The following is a 21206-nucleotide window of genomic DNA, read 5'->3' as shown; positions in this document are numbered from 1 at the left end:
TTAGAATTCCGAGAATTTTACAGTTTCTTCAGGATGGTTTAGAAAAAGGTTTATCCGCAAGTTCTTTGAAAGGACAAATCTCTGCTCTTTCTGTTCTTTTTCACAGAAAGATTGCTAATCTTCCTGATATTCATTGTTTTGTTCAAGCTTTGGTTCGTATAAAACCTGTCATTAAGTCAATTTCTCCTCCTTGGAGTTTGAATTTGGTTCTGGGGGCTCTTCAAGCTCCTCCGTTTGAACCTATGCATTCATTGGACATTAAATTACTTTCTTGGAAAGTTTTGTTCCTTTTGGCAATCTCTTCTGCCAGAAGAGTTTCTGAATTATCTGCTCTTTCTTGTGAGTCTCCTTTTCTGATTTTTCATCAGGATAAGGCAGTGTTGCGAACTTCCTTTGAATTTTTACCTAAAGTTGTGAATTCTAACAACATTAGTAGAGAAATTGTGGTTCCTTCATTATGTCCTAATCCTAAGAATTCTAAGGAGAAATCATTGCATTCTTTGGATGTTGTTAGAGCTTTGAAATATTATGTTGAAGCTACTAAGTCTTTCTGAAAGACTTCTAGTTTATTTGTTATCTTTTCCGGTTCTAGAAAAGGCCAGAAAGCTTCTGCCATTTCTTTGGCATCTTGGTTGAAATCTTTAATTCATCTTGCCTATGTTGAGTCGGGTAAAACTCCGCCTCAAAGGATTACAGCTCATTCTACTAGGTCAGTTTCTACTTCCTGGGCGTTTAGGAATGAAGCTTCGATTGATCAGATTTGCAAAGCAGCAACTTGGTCCTCTTTGCATACTTTTACTAAATTCTACCATTTTGATGTATTTTCTTCTTCTGAAGCAGTTTTTGGTAGAAAAGTACTTCAGGCAGCGGTTTCAGTTTGAATCTTCTGCTTATGTTTTTCATTAAACTTTATTTTGGGTGTGGATTATTTTCAGCAGGAATTGGCTGTCTTTATTTTATCCCTCCCTCTCTAGTGACTCTTGCGTGGAAAGATCCACATCTTGGGTAATCATTATCCCATACGTCACTAGCTCATGGACTCTTGCTAATTACATGAAAGAAAACATAATTTATGTAAGAACTTACCTGATAAATTCATTTCTTTCATATTAGCAAGAGTCCATGAGGCCCGCCCTTTTTTTGGGGTGGTTATGATTTTTGTATAAAGCACAATTATTCCAATTCCTTATTTTATATGCTTTCGCACTTTTTTATCACCCCACTTCTTGGCTATTCGTTAAACTGAATTGTGGGTGTGGTGAGGGGTGTATTTATAGGCATTTTGAGGTTTGGGAAACTTTGCCCCTCCTGGTAGGAATGTATATCCCATACGTCACTAGCTCATGGACTCTTGCTAATATGAAAGAAATGAATTTATCAGGTAAGTTCTTACATAAATTATGTTTTTTACTTGGGAATCATACTTTTTACTTACTAGATAACCTTTTCAAGAATTTTAGTAAAGAGCAACTTATAAAAAATGAAATTACTAATGAACTGTTACACATCTGTTACAGAATACCAAGCCTACTACATCCAGCTGACTTAACCATCATGATGAATCCAGGTGACATAAATGCTCATTTTCAAGAGTTATCTAATAAAGTAGATATTTTAAGTCACGGACTTAGAGAACTCCAGGTAGAAAACCTGACACTTAGAAATATTATTAAAGAAGGGTTAAGTGCAGCTAAACCACCTGACAATAGCACTCCTGACCCCCCAATCCCAGCTCCTGAACAATTTTCTGGTGATAGAAAGACTTTTAGGCAGTTCCACAATGCTTGTAAATTATTTCCTACACTTAAACCTAAAACATTTCCTAATGACCGTATAAAAGTGTTAACTGTTATATCTTTCTCTTGTAAAGGTGTATCCAGTCCACGGGTTCATCCATTACTTGTGGGATATTCTCCTTCCCAACAGGAAGCTGCAAGAGGACACCCACAGCAGAGCTGTCTATATAGCTCCTCCCCTAACTGCCACTCCCAGTCATTCTCTTGCAGCTCTCGACAAGAAAGGAAGTATCAAGAGAGATGTGGTGACTTAGTGTAGTTTTTACCTTCAATCAAAAGTTTGTTATATTTAAACGGTACCGGCGTTGTACTGTTTTTACTCTCAGGCAGAAATTGGAAGAAGACTTCTGCCTGGAGGTTTGATGATCTTAGTGGTTTGTAACTAAGGTCCATTGCTGTTCTCACACATAACTGAAGAGTATGGAAAGAAAACTTCAGTTGGGGGGACGGTCTGCAGATTGCCTGCTTTGAGGTATGTTCTGTATATAGATGATAAGGTCTAGAAAATGCTGACAGTGCCTGGTATATTTAAGGTAAGCCTGATACAGTGATTTAACAACAACTGGGATCATGCTTGCAAAAAGGGATAATATTCATGTTAATACCTATATTACTTAGTGTAAAAACGTTTGCATGATTTATAAATAAAAAACGTTTTTTCTCTGAGGGTGATAAATATTTATTTGGGGTCTAGTTTCCACATGGCTTGTTAGATTACTCCTAGGAGTACTTTTTTAAGGCCCTCTGACTTTGAGTGCATGGTGGGAGGGGCCTATTTTCATTTTCAGTCTGAGACATCCAGCTTCCCTGAAGGAGTCCTCTGGCTTATAGGACCTCTATAGAGGGTTTTGTTCCTGCAAAAATCGTTTTTAAGGGCAGGTAGGAGCCACCGCAGAGCTGTGGCAGTGTGTTTGACTGTTTGTTAACAGGTTTAATGTTTTTCTAATTCGTTTTTGTGCCTGAGGGGTTAATCATCCATTTGCAAGTGGGTGCAATGCTGCTTTAGTCCCTTATACACACTGTAAAAATTTCATAGAGTTTACTACTTTTTTTCACTGTTTTGCAGTTTATGTGGTAGTTTTTTTCTCTTAAAGGCACAGTACAGTTTTTTAATATTGCTTTTTTCACATTTATTAAAGTGTTTTCCAAGCTTGCTGGTCTCATTACTAGTCTGTTAAACATGTCTGACATAGAGGAAACTCCTTGTTCATTATGTTTAGAAGCCATTGTGGAACCCCCTCTTAGAATGTGTACCAAATGCACTGACCTTTCTATAAGTTATAAAGACCATATTATGGCTTTTAAAGATTTATCACCTGAGGTTTCTGAGACTGACAAAAGGGAGGTTATGCCATCTAGCTCTTCCCACGTGTCAGAACCTATAACTCCCGCTCAAGGGACGCCAAGTACATCTAGCGCCTCCAATGCGTTTACTTTACAAGACATGGCGGCAGTTATGAATCATACCCTCACAGAGGTATTGTCCAAACTGCCAGGGTTACAAGGAAAGTGGGACAGCTCTGGGGCTAGAACAAATACACAGCTCTCTGACGCTTTAGTAGCTATGTCTGATATACCCTCACAATGTGCAGAAGTTGAAGCAGGAGAGCTTCTATCTGTGGGTGACTTCTCTGATTCAGGGAAGGCGTTACTTCAGTCTGACTCTGAAATGACAGCATTTAAATTTAAGCTTGAACACCTCCGCGTGTTGCTCAGGGAGGTTTTAGCGACTCTGGATGACTGTGGCACCATTGTAGTCCCAGAGAAATTGTGTAAAATGGACAAAATACTTTGCAGTGCCTGTTTACACTGATGTTTTTCCAATCCCTAAGAGGTTTTCAGAAATTATTACTAAGGAATGGGATAGACCAGGTGTGCCGTTCTCTCCCCCTCCTGCTTTTAAGAAAATGTTTCCTATAGATGCCGCTACACGGGACTTGTGGCAGACGGTCCCTAAGGTGGAGGGAGCAGTCTCTACCTTAGCTAAGCGTACAACTATTCCTGTCGAGGAAAGTTGTGCTTTCCTAGCTCCTATGGATAAGAAATTAGAGGGTTTCCTTAAGAAAATCTTTATACAACAAGGTTTTATTCTCCAGCCTCTTGCATGCATTGCCCCAGTCACTGCTGCAGTGGCTTTCTGGTTCGAGTCTCTGGAGGAGGCTTTACAGGTAGAGACCCCGTTGGATGATATCCTTGACAGGCTTAAAGCTCTTAAGTTAGCCAATTCATTTATTTCTGACGCCGTTTTTCATTTAACCAAGCTAACGGCTAAAAATTCAGGGTTTGCCATTCAGGCACGTAGGGTGCTATGGCTTAAATCCTGGTCAACTGATGTCACTTCTAAACTTCTCAAGATCCCCTTCAAAGGGCAGACCCTATTTGGGCCTGGACTGAAGGAGATCATTTCTGATATTACTGGAGGAAAAGGCCACGCCCTTCCCCAGGATAGGTCCAACAAGTTAAGGACCAAACAGACTAATTTTCGTTCCTTTCGAAACTTCAAGAGTGGTGCAGCTTCATCTTCCTCTTCTACAAAACAAGAGGGAAATTTTGCCCAGTCCAAGCCAGTCTGGAGACCTAACCAGGCTTGGAACAAGGGGAAACAGGCCAAAAAGCCTGCTGCTGCCTCTAAGACAGCATGAAGGAGTAGCCCCCGATCCGGGACCGGATCTAGTGGGGGGCAGACTTTCTCTCTTCGCCCAGGCTTGGGCAAGAGACGTCCAGGATCCCTGGGCTCTGGAGATTGTTTCCCAGGGATATCTTCTGGATTTCAAAGCTTCATCTCCAAAGGGGAGATTTCATCTCTCACAATTATCTGCAAACCAGATAAAGAGAGAGGCATTCTTACATTGCGTTCAAGACCTACTAGTTATGGGAGTGATCCACCCAGTTCCAAAGGAGGAACAGGGGCAGGGCTTCTATTCAAATCTGTTTATAGTTCCCAAGAAAGAGGGACCTTTCAGACCAATCTTGGATCTCAAGATCCTAAACAAATTTCTCAGGGTCCCATCCTTCAAGATGGAGACTATTCGAACCATCCTACCTATGATCCAGGAGGGTCAATATATGACTAACGTGGATTTAAAGGATGCTTATCTACATATTCCGATACACAGGGATCATCATCAGTTTCTCAGGTTCGCCTTCCTAGACAGGCATTACCAGTTTGTGGCTCTTCCCTTCGGGTTAGCCACGGCACCAAGAATCTTTACGAAGGTTCTAGGGTCCCTTCTGGTGGTTCTAAGACCACAGGGTATAGCAGTAGCCCCTTACCTAGACGACATCCTGATACAGGCGTCAACTTTTCATATCACCAGGTCCCATACGGACATTGTTCTGGCATTCCTAAGGTCTCACGGGTGGAAGGTGAACGAAGGAAAGAGTTCTCTCTCACCTCTCACAAGAGTTTCCTTCCTAGGAACTCTGATAGATTCAGTAGAAATGAAGATTTATCCGACAGAGGTCAGGTTGTCAAAACTTCTAACTTCCTGCCGTGCTCTTTATTCCATTTCTCGTCCGTCAGTGGCTCAGTGTATGGAGGTAATCGGATTAATAGTAGCGGCAATGGACATAGTTCCATTTGCCCGCCTACATCTCAGACCACTGCAACTTTGGATGCTCAATCAGTGGAATGGGGATTACACAGATTTGTCCCCTCTACTAAATCTGGATCAAGAGACCAGGGATTCTCTTCTCTGGTAGCTATCTCGGGTCCATCTGTCCAAGGGAATGAGTTTCTGCAGGCCAGAATGGACTATAGTAACGACAGATGCCAGCCTTCTGAGCTGGGGTGCAGTCTGGAACTCCCTGAAGGCTCAGGGTTCGTGGACTCAGGAGGAGGCTCTCCTTCCGATAAACATTCTGGAACTAAGAGCGATATTCAATGCTCTTCAGTATTGGCCTCAGCTAGCTGCGGTCAGGTTCATCAGATTTCAGTCGGACAACATCACGACTGTAGCCTATATCAACCATCAGGGGGGAACAAGGAGCCCCCTGGCAATGTTGGAGGTTTCACAGATAATTCTATGGGCAGAGGTTCACTCTTGCCATCTCTCAGCTATCCATATCCCAGGAGTAGAGAACTGGGAGGTGGATTTTCTAAGTCGGCAGACTTTTCATCCGGGGGAGTGGGAGCTCCATCCGGAGGTATTTGCCCAGTTGATCCAACTTTGAGACAAACCAGAACTGGATCTCATGGCGTCTCGTCAGAACGCCAAGCTTCCTTATTACGGGTCCAGGTCCAGGGATCCCAAGGCAGCGCTGATAGATGCTCTAGCAGCGACCTGGTCCTTCAGCCTGGCTTATGTGTTTCCACTGTTTCCTCTGCTCCCTCGTCTGATTGCCAAGATCAAGCAGGAGAGAGCTTCGGTGATCTTGATAGCCCCTGGACTTGGTATGCAGATCTGGTGGACATGTCATCTTTTCCACCATGGACTCTGCCGCTAAGGCAGGACTTTCTACTTCAAGGTTCCTTCAAACATCCAAATCTAATTTCTCTATGTCTGACTGCTTGGAGATTGAATGCTTGATTCTATCAAAGCGTGGTTTTTCAGAATCAGTCATTGATACCTTAATTCAGGCTCGAAAGCCTGTCACCAGGAAAATCTATCATAAGATATGGTGTAAATATCTTCATTGGTGTGAATCCAAGGGTTACTCATGGAGTAAGGTCAGGATTCCTAGGATACTATCTTTTCTCCAAGAAGGATTGGAGAAGGGATTGTCAGCTAGTTCCTTAAAGGGACAGATTTCTGCTCTGTCTATTCTTTTGCACAAATGTCTGGAACATCCAGTTCTGTTTGAACCTTTGCATTCCATAGATATTAAGCTTTTATCTTGGAGAGTTCTATTTTTAGTAGCTATCTCCTCGGCTCGAAGAGTTTCGGAGTTATCTGCTTTACAGTGTGATTCCCCTTATCTGATTTTCCATGCAGATAAGGTAGTGTTATGTACCAAACCTGGGTTTCTGCCTAAGGTGGTATCTAATAAGAATTTCAATCAGGAGATTTTTGTTCCTTCCCTATGTCTTAATCCTTTTTCAAAGAAGGAACGTCTATTATACAATCTTGATGTGGTTCGTGCTTTAAAGTTTTATTTACAAGCTACGAAAGATTTTCGTCAAACATCTGCTTTGTTTGTTGTCTACTCTGGACAGAGGAGAGGCCAAAAGGCTTCGGCAACTTCTCTTTCCTTTTGGCTAAGAAGCATAATTCGCTTAGCTTATGAGACTGCTGGCCAGCAGCCTCCTGAAAGAATTACAGCTCATTCTACTAGAGCAGTAGCTTCCACATGGGCTTTTAAACATGAGGCCTCTGTTGAACAGATTTGTAAGGCGGCGACTTGGTCTTCGCTTCATACCTTTTCTAAATTCTATAAGTTTGATACTTTTGCTTCTTCGGAGGCTATTTTTGGGAGAAAGGTCTTGCAGGCAGTGGTGCCTTCCGTTTAAGTTCCTGCCTTGTCCCTCCCTTCATCCGTGTCCTAAAGCTTTGGTATTGGTATCCCACAAGTAATGGATGAACCCGTGGACTGGATACACCTTTACAAGAGAAAACAAAATTTATGCTTACCTGATACATTTATTTCTCTTGTGGTGTATCCAGTCCACAGCCCGCCCTGTCATTTTAAGGCAGGTGTTTTTTATTTTTAAACTACAGTCACCACTGCACCCTATAGTTTCTCCTTTTTTTCTTGCTTGTCTTCGGTCGAATGACTGGGGGTGGCAGTTAGGGGAGGAGCTATATAGACAGCTCTGCTGTGGGTGTCCTCTTGCAGCTTCCTGTTGGGAAGGAGAATATCCCACAAGTAATGGATGAACCTGTGGACTGGATACACCCCAAGAGAAATAAATTTATCAGGTAAGCATAAACTTTGTTTTTTTAAGTGGTGAGCCTAGACAATGGGCAGATTTATTCCTAGAAAACAATGACCCTATTCTGAATTCCATTGATGAATTTTTTAAGGCTATGTCAGATTTGTATGAGGACCCCAACAGGCAACTCACTGCAGATTCTAAGCTGCGAGGTTTAAAGCAACATAAGAGGCCTGTTGAGGAATACATCTCTGAATTTAAGATCTGGCAAAGGGATTCCCAGTGGAATCAGGTTTCCCTGAAAAATCAATTTAGAATAGGCCTATCCGAAAGTATTAAGGACAAGCTTGCTAGACTAGATATCCCCGAAACACTGGATTCACTTATGTCTTTAACTATACAAATAGACAAAAAAAAAGAATTAGGGAAAGAAAACAGGAAAGGTACTCCCCTGACTCATATCAAAAGGTTACCACCTCTAAATCTTACACCTCTTCCCATAAGAGCCAAGAGGAAGCTATGGAGATAGGGTTTATTAAGGGACCCTTATCCCCTGAAGAAAAGATACGTAGAAAAGAATTGGGACTCTGCCTCTACTGTGCGGCAAAGGAACATGTGTTTCGGATTGTCCTTCATTAAAGAAACAAATTAGGTAAGACATCTTCTACCTCAGATTACCTAATATCTCTAACAGCTCAAAATCCTGCTTATTTCCTTATTGCTATCTCTTTACAGTGGGGACAAAATCCACACAACCTTAAAGCCGTATTGGACTTGGGAGCTTATGCCAGTTATATAGACATAAGTGTTGTGAATGAAAATAAAATACCCATTGTTGCAAAGAAAAAACCTGTTTCTGTACATTTAATAGATGGTAAGCAGTTAGTCAGGACCCATCACTCAGCAAACAATCCCCTTACTAGTTACTACTCATGACATACATCAAGAATTTATCTCTTTTGATATCATACCTTCTCCCATTTTCCCTGTAGTTCTAGGTCTACATTGGTTAAATAAACACCAGCCCCTTGTACATTGGCCAGAAAAAAAACTTGAATTCAAATCTCAGTATTGTACATCAACATGTTTCCCAATCCAACCTTTACTATCTGTATTAGAACCTAACATTCCCTCTGTTTATTCAGATTTTCTACAAGTCTTCGATAAACAAGAAGCAGAAACTTTACCACCCCATCGGGAATACGATTGTCCCATTTACCTAATCCCTGGGTCAAAGGTCCCATACGGTCACATATTCCTACTTTCCAAACCTGAGCTTGAAATCTTAAAAGAATATATTAATGAGAATCTTAGAAAGGGATTTATTAGACCCTCCACATCCCCTGCTGGGGCTGACATATTTTTTGTTACTAATAAAGATAAAACCATTCGCCCGATAGTTGATTATCATGAACTAAACAAGATAACAAAAAAAGATCGGTACCCTCTCCCACTCATCCCTGAACTAATCGAAAGATTACATGGGTCATCAATATATACAAAGCTTGATTTAAGGGGAGCTTACAATTTAATACGAGTACGTTCTGGGGATGAGTGGTTAACTGCTTTTCGTACCAGGTACAGGTTGTACGAGTACACTGTGATGCCCTTTGGATTGTGTAATGCCCCCGCCACTTTCCAAAGGTTCATCAATGATGTATTTTGCGACCTCCTTGACACATTTCTGGTCATCTACTTGGATGATATCCTGATATTTTCAGCAAATGAAACTGATCATATAAAACATGTCAGGATAGTCCTCTCAAGATTATTAGCTCATCATTTGTATGTTAAACCTGAAAAGTGTACTTTTCATTCTCCCGAGATAACCTTCCTTGGATACCACATATCATCTAAAGGTATATATATGGAAAAAACAAAAATCCAAGCTATTCTTGATTGGCCCATACTAAAAACCAGAAAACATGTTCAAAAGTTTCTGGGATTCTCTAATTTTTATAGAAAATTTATTAAAAACTTCTCCTCAATAGTCAAACCCCTGACTAACCTGACAAAAACTGACATTCCATTCAAGTGTAACACTGAGGCAAATCACTCCTTCAATATTTTGAAGAAATCTTTCACTACTGCACCTATTCTGGCATATCCTGATCCACAATTGCAGTACATATTGGAGGTTGATGCCTCATTCTATGTTATAGGTGCTGTATTATCTCAAAAGAATCCCAAAACTAATGTAATACATCCCATAGCTTATTACTCAAGGGTTCTAACGTCCTCAGAAATAAACTACCATATAGGTGAGAAAGAGCTTTTAGCTGTTAAAAGCTTGCTTGAGACCTGGATACACCTACTATAGGGTACAATAGAACCTATAACCATATTTACTGATCATCGTAACTTAGAATACCTAAAAACATCTCGCACCTTAACATCCAGACAAGTGAGGTGGAGTTTATTTTTTTCCAGATTTAATTCTATCATTACATACAGATCTGCCTTAAAAAACACGAAAGCTGACATTCTTTCCAGACTTCCTAATCCACCACTTAAGAACCAGACATATGAACCACTTATTCCGTTAGACAATATAGTTGGAACCCTTGCCATATCACCCACTGAATTAAAAGAACTCTCAGATGACACTAAAGGTCATTATAAATTAAATCAAGGCGAGAATGGTTTATATTATTACAACACTAAACTTTATGTTCCCCCTTCCCTTAGAGAACAGATAATATCTTCTTGTCATGACTCGCCCCTATCAGGCCATCCTAGTATGAATAAGACATTATTTAATTGCAAGATCTTATTGGTGGCCACACCTCACCACAGACATTAAAAATTACGTGGACTCGTGTTCAGTTTGTACAACCTGTAAAACTGATAGGAATAAGCCTACAGGATTCCTCCTCCCCTTGCCAGTTCCAGACAGACCCTGGAAAGACATTGCTATAGATTATATTGTCGACCTACCTCTATCAGAAAAGAACAACACTATAGTTGTAGTAGTTGATCTCTTCTCCAAAATGGCACACTTTGTGCCTTATCATAAGCTGCCAACCGCCCTAGAAACCGTTAATCTACTGATAAAAAATGTCATAAGCCTTCATGGCATTCCAAACACTATAACATCCAACAGAGGATCTCAATTTACCTCCAAGGTGTGGAAACAATTATGTTTGTCCCTTAAGATTGATCAACGACTATCTACTGCGTTCCATCCCCAATCAAATGGACAAACTGAGCGCACCAACCATTGGTTGGAAGAGTACATAAGATGTTACACCACCCAACAACAAAATAACTGGACATGTCTACTTCCTCTAGCTGAATTCGCCCATAACAATACTTACCATTCAACCATAAAAACAACTCCTTTTCTTTCATGTAATTAGCAAGAGTCCATGAGCTAGTGACGTATGGGATATATATTCCTACCAGGAGGGGCAAAGTTTCCCAAACCTCAAAATGCCTATAAATACACCCCTCACCACACCCACAATTCAAACTTTGCCTCAGATGGAGGTGGTGAAGTAAGTTTGTGCTAGATTTCTACGTTGATATGCGCTTCGCAGCAGGCTGAAGCCCGGTTTTCCTCTAAGAGTGCAGTGAATGTCAGAGGGATGTGAAGAGAGTATTGCCTATTTGAATACCATGGTCTTCCTCTAGGGGAATCTATTTCATAGGTTCTCTGTTATCGGTCGTAGAGATTTCTTCTCCTACCTCCATTTTCAGATCGACGATATACTCTTATATACCATTACCTCTACTGATTCTCGTTTCAGTACTGGTTTCGCTATCTACTATATGTAGATGAGTGTCTTAGGGTAAGTAAGTCTTATTTCTATTTATGACACTCAAAGCTATGGTTGGGCACTTTATATGTAAAGTTCTAAATATATGTGTTTAAACTTATATTTGCCATGATTCAGGATAATCAGTATTCCTTCATTCAGACTGTCAGTTTCATTTTTTTGGGAAAATGCATATAAATTTTATTTTTCTTACCTTTCAATTTTCAATTGACTTTTTTTCAAAATTGCGGGCTGTTAGGCTCGCAGGTGCAGAAAATGCTTCTATTTATTGCGTCATTTTTGGCGCGAGCCTTTTTGGCGCAAAAATTTTGTCATTTTCGAAGTTTTCACATAATTGCGTCATTTTTTTGACGTATGTGTATTGCGGACGTTTTTTTGGCGGCAAAAAATATGGGCGTCATTCTTGGCGCCAAAATATGTGGGCGTTATACTTGGCGCCAAAAATGTGGGCGTCATACTTGGCGCCAGTTTTTTTCACATTATTTCAGTCTCACTTTTTAGTTGCTTCTGGTTTTCTAGAGGTTTGTTTCATTTTGCATTTTTTCCCATTCCTGAAACTGCCATTTAAGGAATTTGATAATTTTGCTTTATATGTTGTTTTTTCTTTTACATATTGCAAGATGTCACTACCTGACCCTGGATCAGAATCTACTTCTGGAAAAGCGCTGCATGATTTCGGTTCTACCAAAGCTAAGTGCATTTGTTGTAAACTTTTGGTAACTGTTCCTCCGGCTGTAGTTTGTGTTAGTTGTCATGATAAGCTATCCAACGCTGATAATATTTCCATTAGTAATAATCCATTATCTGTTGTTGTTCCTTCAACATCTAATGTTCAGGATGTTCCTGTTAATGTTAAAGAATTTGTTTCTAATTCTATTCGGAAGGCTCTGTCTGTTATTCCTCCTTCTAGTAAACGTAAGAGGTCTTTTAAAACTTCACATATTTCAGATGAATTTTTAAATGACCACCATCATTCTGACTTATCTATTTCTGATGAGGATCTATCTGGTTCAGAAGATTCTACTTCAGATATTGACACTGATAAATCTTCATATTTGTTTAAGATGGAGTTTATTCGTTCTTTACTTAAAGAAGTGTTGATTGCATTAGATATGGAGGAGTCTAGTCCTCTTGATATTAAAACTACTAAGCGTTTAAATTCAGTTTTTAAACCTCATGTAGTTATTCCAGAAGTTTTTCCAGTTCCTGATGCTATTTCAGAAGTAATTTCTAGGGAATGGAATAGTCTGGGTACTTCATTTACTCCTTCTCCAAGGTTTAAGAAATTGTACCCTTTGCCATCTGATAGATTAGAGTTTTGGGAGAAAATCCCCAAAGTTGATGGGGCTATCTCTACTCTTGCTAAACGTACTACTATTCCTACGGCAGAAAGTACTTTGTTTAAGGATCCTTTAGATAGGAAGCTTGAATCCTTTCTAAGGAAGGCTTATTTATGTTCAGGTAATCTTCTTAGACCTGCTATTTCTTTGGCTGATGTTGCTGCAGCTTCAACTTTCTGGTTGGAGGCTTTAGTGCAACAAGTGTCAGACCATAAGGCTTATAGCATTGTTAAACTCCTTCAACATGCTAATAACTTTGTTTGTGATGCCATTTTCTATATCATCAGAATTTATGTCAGGTATATGTCCTTAGCAATTTTAGCTAGAAGAGCTTTATGGCTTAAGTCTTGGAATGCAGATATGACTTCTAAGTCAACTTTGCTTTCTCTTTCTTTCCAAGGTAATAAATTATTTGGTTCTCAGACTCAATAATTTCAACTGTTACTGGGGGGAAGGGAGCCTTTTTACCTCAGGATAAAAAATCTAACGGCAAATATAGGGCTGCTAATCGTTTTCGTTCCTTTCGTCAGAATAAGGAACAAAAGACTGACCCTTCCTCTTAAGGAACAGTTTTTGTTTGGAAACCTTCTCCAGTCTGGAATAAATCCAAGCCTTTTAGAAAGTCAAAACCAGCTCCCAAATCCGCATGAAGGTGCGGCCCTCATTCCAGCACTGCTGGTAGGGGGCAGGTTACGATTTTTCAAAGATGTTTGGATCAATTCGATTCAAAGTCTTTGGATTCAGAACATTGTTTCACAAGGGTACAGAATAGGTTTCAAGGTAAGACCACCTGTGAGAAGATTCTTTCTTTCATGCATTCCAGTAAACCCAGTAAAGGCTCAAGCGTTTCTGAAATGTGTTTCAGATCTGGAGTCAGCTGGGGTAATTGTGCCAGTTCCAGTTCTGGAACAGGGCCTGGGGTTTTATTCAAATCTGTTCATTGTTCCAAAGAAAGAGAATTTTTTCAGACCAGTTCTGGATCTAAAAATATTGAATCGTTATGTAAGGATACCAACATTCAAGATGGTAACTATAAGGACTATTCTGCCTTTTGTTCAGCAAGGGCATTATATGTCCACAATAGACTTACAGGATGCATATCTTCATATTCCAATTCATCCGGACCATTATCAGTTCCTGAGATTCTCTTTTCTAGACAAGCATTACCAGTTTGTTGCTCTTCCTTTTGGCCTAGCAACAGCTCCAAGGATCTTTTCAAAGGTTCTCGTGCCCTTCTTTCTGTAATAAGGGAGCAGGGTATTGCAGTATTTCCTTATTTGGACGATATCTTGGTACTTGCTCAGTCTTTACATTCTGCAGAATCTCACATGAATCAACTTGTGTTGTTTCTTCAAAGACATGGTTGGAGGATCAATTTACCAAAGAGTTCCTTGATTCCTCAGACAAGGGTAACCTTTTTGGGTTTCCAAACAGATTCAGTGACCATGACTTTGTCTCTAACAGAAAAGAGACGTCTGAAATTGGTTTCAGCTTGTCGAAACCTTCAGTCTCAATCTTTCCCTTCGGTAGCTTTGTGCATGGAAATTTTAGGTCTCATGACTGCTGCATCGGACGCAATCCCTTTTGCTCGTTTTCACATGAGATCTCTTCAGCTTTGTATGCTGAACCAATGGTGCAGGGATTATACAAAGATATCACAATTAATATCCTTAAATCCCAATATTCGATCTTCTCTGACTTGGTGGTTAGATCACCATCTTTTAGTTCAAGGGGCCTCTTTTGTTCGTCCAACCTGGACTGTGATCTCAACAGATGCGAGTCTTTCAGGTTGTGGGGCTGTATGGGGATCTCTGACAGCGCAGGGGGTTTGGGAATCTCAGGAGGCGAGATTACCAATCAACATTTTGGAACTCCGTGCGATTTTCAGAGCTCTTCAGTTCTGGCCTCTTCTGAAGAGAGAATCGTTTATTTGTTTTCAGACAGACAATGTCACAACCATGGCATATGTCAATCATCAAGGGGGGACTCACAGTCCTCAGGCTATGAAAGAAGTATCTTGGATACCTGTATGGGTGGAATCCAGCTCCTGTCTAATTTCTGCGGTTCACATCCCAGTTATAGACAATTGGGAAGCGGATTATCTCAGTCGCCAGATGTTACATCCGGGCGAATGGTCTCTTCACCCAGAGGTATTTCTTCAGATTGTTCAAATCTAGGGGCTTCCAGAAATAGATCTGATGGCCTCTCATCTAAACAAGAAACTTCCCAGGTATCTGTCCAGATCCAGGGATCCTCAGGTGGAAGCAGTGGACGCGTTGTCACTTCCTTGGAATTATCAACCTGCTTATATCTTTCTGCCTTTAGTTCTGCTTCCAAGATTGATTTCCAAAATCCTAATGGAGTGTTCATTTGTACTGCTGGTGGCTCCAGCATGGCCACACAGGTTTTGGTATGCGGATCTCGTTCGGATGGCAAGTTGCCAACCTTGGACACTTCCGTTAAGGCCAGACCTTCTGTCTCAAGGCCCATTTTTCCATCAGGATCTCAAATCATTAAACTTGAAGGTATGGAGATTGAACGCTTAATACTTAGTCATAGAGGTTTCTCTGACTCAGTGATTAATACTATGTTACAGGCTCGTAAATCTGTGTCTAGAAAGATCTATTACCGAGTCTGGAAGACTTACATTTCTTGGTGTTCTTCACATAAATTCTCTTGGCATTCTTTTAGAATTCCTAGAATTTTACTATTTCTTCAAGATGGTTTGGATAAGGGTTTGTCTGCAAGTTCCTTGAAAGGACAAATCTCTGCTCTTTCGGTTCTTTTTCACAGAAAGATTGCTAATCATCCTGATATTCATTGTTTTGTACAGGCTTTGGTTCATATCAAGCCTGTCATTAAGTCAATCTCTCCTCCTTGGAGTCTCAATTTGGTTCTGAGGGCTTTACAGGCTCCTCCGTTTGAACCTATGCATTCTCTGGACATTAAATTACTTTCTTGGAAAGTTTTGTTCCTTTTGGCCATCTCTTCTGCTAGAAGAGTTTCTGAGTTATCTGCTCTTTCTTGTGAATCTCCTTTTCTGATTTTTTTCATCAGGATAAGGCGGTATTGCGGACTTCATTTAATTTTTTACCTAAGGTTGTGAATTCTAATAACATTAGTAGAGAAATTGTTGTCCCTTCATTGTGTCCTAATCCTAAGAATTCTCTGGAAAGATCTTTACATTCTTTGGATGTAGTAAGAGCTTTGAAATATTATGTTGAAGCTACTAAAGATTTCAGAAAGACTTCGAGTCTATTTGTTATCTTTTCTGGTTCTAGGAAAGGTCAGAAGGCTTCTGCCATTTCTTTGGCGTCTTGGTTAAAGTCTTTGATTCATCATGCTTATGTAGAGTCGGGTAAATCCCCGCCTCAAAGGATTACGGCTCATTCTACTAGGTCAGTTTCTACTTCCTGGGCTTTTAGGAATGAAGCTTCTGTTGATCAGATTTGCAAAGCAGCAACTTGGTCTTCTTTGCATACTTTTACTAAATTCTACCATTTTGATGTGTTTTCTTCTTCTGAAGCAGTTTTTGGTAGAAAAGTACTTCAGGCAGCTGTTTCAGTTTGATTCTTCTGCTTATAATTTCAGTTTTTTTCATTATAAGATTTAAACTTTTTGATTTGGGTTGTGGATTATTTTTTCAGCGGAATTGGCTGTCTTTATTTTATCCCTCCCTCTCTAGTGACTCTTCCATGGAAGCTCCACATCTTGGGTATCTGCTATCCCATACGTCACTAGCTCATGGACTCTTGCTAATTACATGAAAGAAAACATAATTTATGTAAGAACTTACCTGATAAATTCATTTCTTTCATATTAGCAAGAGTCCATGAGGCCCACCCTTTTTTGTGGTGGTTATGATTTTTTTGTATAAAGCACAATTATTCCAATTCCTTATTTTTGATGCTTTCGCTCCTTTCTTATCACCCCACTTCTTGGCTATTCGTTAAACTGAATTGTGGGTGTGGTGAGGGGTGTATTTATAGGCATTTTGAGGTTTGGGAAACTTTGCCCCTCCTGGTAGGAATGTATATCCCATACGTCACTAGCTCATGGACTCTTGCCAATATGAAAGAAATGAATTTATCAGGTAAGTTCTTACATAAATTATGTTTTTACGCTAACTATGGTTACCATCCCAGCTTCCATCTTCACCCAGAAGTCATCACTGACTGTCCAGTTATTGATGACCTTACCAATACCATGCTTGACACATTTTCTCTACTTTATGAGAATATCAAAATCACTCAACAAAGACAAAAGAAATATTATGACCTCAGACATAGACCTCCACCCTCCTACGCTGTTGGAGATCTTGTTTGGCTCTCGACAAGAAATTTACGTATTCCTGTACCCAGCAAAAAGTTCAACAAACTTTTTATTGGTCCATTTCCTATCACTAAACTGGTAAATGAAAATGCTGTCACTCTCCAATTGCCCTCCTCTCTTAAGATTCATCACACATTTCATGTGTCGCTACTCAAACCTTACAAGACGCTTCGTAACCCTGTGGATCCTTCTGCTCCTGTGTTGCCTATAACTCCTGATGTCGAGTACTAGGTTGAGGCCATTCTTGACTCCCGGAAAGTCTCTGGTCGTCTCCAGTACCTGGTACATTGGAAGGGGTACCCTTCTGAAGAGGATTCTTGGGAGCCTTCCGTTAATCTTTCCGTTCCTAGGTTGGTCTCCCTTTTTCATAGGAGATTTCCAGATCGACCCAGATCTTGAACCCCGTAGTGGTTCCATTTAGGGGGGAGTCCTGTAACATTATACCCCTTTAAGGGGAGGTTTCCTTCAAAAGCGTATATATTACGCGGAATACCTCATACCAACGCTTGGTATTGTTGTATCCAGCCCTTTTCTGCACCTCTGCGTGTTGAAACTTTGATCTCCTCACTACCTGCTAACCTGCTATCCGCTTGTGGCCGTTAGTGCTACGCTGACCGCCTTACCACCTAGCTTGGTCTTACATACTCCGGATTCATACCCCTGTTAAATCCGAAGTCTCCTTCAGCTGGATCTCTCCTTTGCTGAAATCAGCGTCTCCTGTCTCCCCTGCGACCGAGTGACGTCACTCCTACGAGCCGCTCCTGCAGTGTCTCTCAGCACAGCCGACAGCTTCTTCCACGGCGTTCCGGCTTCCTGCACTATCAGTCTCTCCTCATCACAGAACCTCTGCAAACCGAGAGCTCTCTCTTCAAAGTTACAAACTGCTTCTTTTCAGAACTGGTAAGCTGAAATTCATTATTCAGTTTTGTCTTTCATTATTTTTTTGTGCCTTTTTTCTCCTCATATCATTGCAATGAAAGTTTTAGTTTTGTAGTCATTTCTGCCTGAATTGAACTACCAATTGCTGCCATGGTTAAATAGTTCTTTTTAATTTAAGATATTTTTGACTATTACATTAAATTCATAGTAAATATAGCTACTACTCAAAGCCATGAGTTATTAACTATATTTAAAAATGAAACACTCACTGAAGTTTTTACTTGGGAATCATACTTTTTACTTACTAGATAACCTTTTCAAGAATTTTAGTAAAGAGCATGACATTACTAATGAACTGTCACACACCTGTTACAGTTAGAAAGTGGTGAGGTGGTCCTTGATTTGTTTTCTACCTTTTTTCTACCCTTACCCATAACCCCCAGTCATTCTCTTTGCCTCTGTCAATGGAGGACATCAAGTTGGTGTATGAAGATTTTATTCCTTTTTTGTGTACTTTTCCCTGCAAGCAAGGATTTGGGTTTAGCTGTGTCCACGTCAATCTCTTGAGTAAGAGTAGTGGTGGCTTTTAATCAGTTAGAAAGTGGCGAGGTGGTCCTTGATTTGTTTTCTAACATATTTGCTGCCCTCGGTATAGCCAGAGTTGGTTACTCTGTTCTTTCTTTTTCTACAGGTCTGTTCAAGGAGTATCTGTTCTTTTACGCCTTGTGAGCTGTCTTCCTGCCCGACAGCTAGATTGTAGGTAAGTGCTTTTGTCTTCTAGGTACTGGAGACTTGCACTATCTATTTTAATTCTGCATTAATTTCATAGGACATTTATAATCCTTTAGTGAGGATTCTTTGGGGCGGTTTGCAGGCACTATTTGTATGTGAAAAGAGACTAAAGGGTTAACGGGCTTCCTTATAGGTTTGGGATGGCCTCTGACCTTATGGCTATATGATTTTTAATTTCATAACATTTCATGTGGGGAATGTTTTAAATGTTTTTTTACTTCAGAGTATGAAACTTGTTTTTCTTATTGCGCAGTTTCTTTTTTTTTTTTTTTTCAAATGAGTTTTTATTCGGTTTTAGAATGAAAGACACTTGGGGACACGCAGGACCCCTGTTCAAATATACACAAACAAAAGGGATCGAACACGCAGGTCCGGTTGCAGTAACTGTCAAGACATTGATACACCATAAGTAAATTTCAGGGATATGTGGTGAAAATAATTCACCAAGATTGAACCCTGGCGTGGGCTCTAAATATGGGGGGGGGGGTGGGGGAGGAGGTGGAACTTATAGATTAAATTTAATGCTCCAAAGTACAAGTCAGGAGAAGTTGCTGTAAAATATCTTAATGGATTTAACCATATAGATTTGAGGAACAGGTTCTGTCAACATCTTGAAATGTAGGTACCAAAAAATTCCAGAGAAAAGTGAGGTGCATATTGTATCTAGCACCCACTGTACCTAGCACTCATTGTGCCTAGTACACACTGAACCCAGCGCTCATTGCACCTAGCGCTCATTGCACCCAGCGCTCCTTGCACCTGGCACAAGCACGCGCTGTATCCAACACACGCTGTGCCCAGCACACATTATACCTAGCACACATTGTACTTAGCACACCTGATACCTGGCACCCCCTGTACATAGCTCACACTATACCAAGCACACGCCGTACCCAATACCCACCTTGCCTAGCACACATTATACCCAGCATACTCTGTACCTCGCACACACTGTGCCTAACACACATTATACCTAACACACGTTGTACCTAGCTCACGCTATACCTAGCACGCTCCGTACCTGGCACCCGCCGTACCTGGCACCCGCCTTGCCTGGCACCCACCTTGCCTAGCACACGCGGTGCCTAGCACACATGGCACCTAGCACACATGGCACCTAGCACACGCCGTACCCAGCACACGCCTTGCCTAGCACATGCGGTACCTAGCACACGTTGAACCTAGCACACGTTGAACCTAGCACACATGATACCTAGCTCTCGCCGTACCTAGCACACGCCGTACCCAGCACACGCCGTACCCAGCACACGCCTTGCCTAGCACACGTGGTACCTAGCACACATTGCACCTAGAACACATGATACCTAGCACACATGATACCTAGCTCTCGCCGTACCTAGCACACGCCGTACCCAGCACACGCCGTACCCAGCACACGCCTTGCCTAGCACACGTGGTACCTAGCACACATTGCACCTAGAACACATGATACCTAGCACACATGATACCTAGCACACATGATACCTAGCACACATGGCACCTAGCACACATGGCACCTATCTCACGCCTTGCCTGGCACCCGCCTTGCCTAGCACACGCGGTGCCTAGCACACGCGGTGCCTAGCACACATGGCACCTAGCACACATGGCACCTAGCACACATGGCACCTAGCACACGCCGTACCTAGCACACGCCGTACCCAGCACACGCCTTGCCTAGCACACATGGCACCTATCACACATTGCACCTAGAACACATTGCACCTAGCACACATTGCACCTAGCACACATTGCACCTAGCACACATGGCACCTAGCACACATTGCACCTAGCACACATGGCACCTAGCACACATGGCACCTATCTCACGCCTTGCCTGGCACCCGCCTTGCCTAGCACACGCGGTGCCTAGCACACATGGCACCTAGCACACATGGCACCTAGCACACGCCGTACCTAGCACACGCCGTACCCAGCACACGCCGTACCTAGCACACGCCGTACCCAGCACACGCCTTGCCTAGCACACGTGGTACCTAGCACACGTTGAACCTAGCACACATGATACCTAGCACACATGATACCTAGCACACATGATACCTAGCACACATGGCACCTAGCACACATGGCACCTAGCTCTCGCCGTACCCAGCACACGTTGCACCTAGCACACGTTGCACCTAGCACACATTGCACCTAGCACACATGGCACCTAGCTCACGCGGTACCTAGCACCCGCCTTGCCTAGCACCCGCGGTACCTAGCACCCGCCTTGCCTAGCACCCGCGGTACCTAGCACACGTTGAACCTAGCACACGTTGAACCTAGCACACGTTGAACCTAGCACACGTTGAACCTAGCACACGTTGAACCTAGCACACGTTGAACCTAGCACACATGGTACCTAGCACACATGGCACCTAGCACACATGACACCTAGCTCTCGCCGTACCTAGCACACGCCGTACCCAGCACCCGCCTGCCTAACACACGCGGTACCTAGCACACGTTGAAC

Source organism: Bombina bombina, chromosome 1 (genome assembly GCF_027579735.1).
Source record: "Bombina bombina isolate aBomBom1 chromosome 1, aBomBom1.pri, whole genome shotgun sequence".
In the NCBI taxonomy this organism is placed as follows: Eukaryota; Metazoa; Chordata; class Amphibia; order Anura; family Bombinatoridae; genus Bombina; species Bombina bombina.
This window is presented reverse-complemented; position numbering follows the sequence as displayed.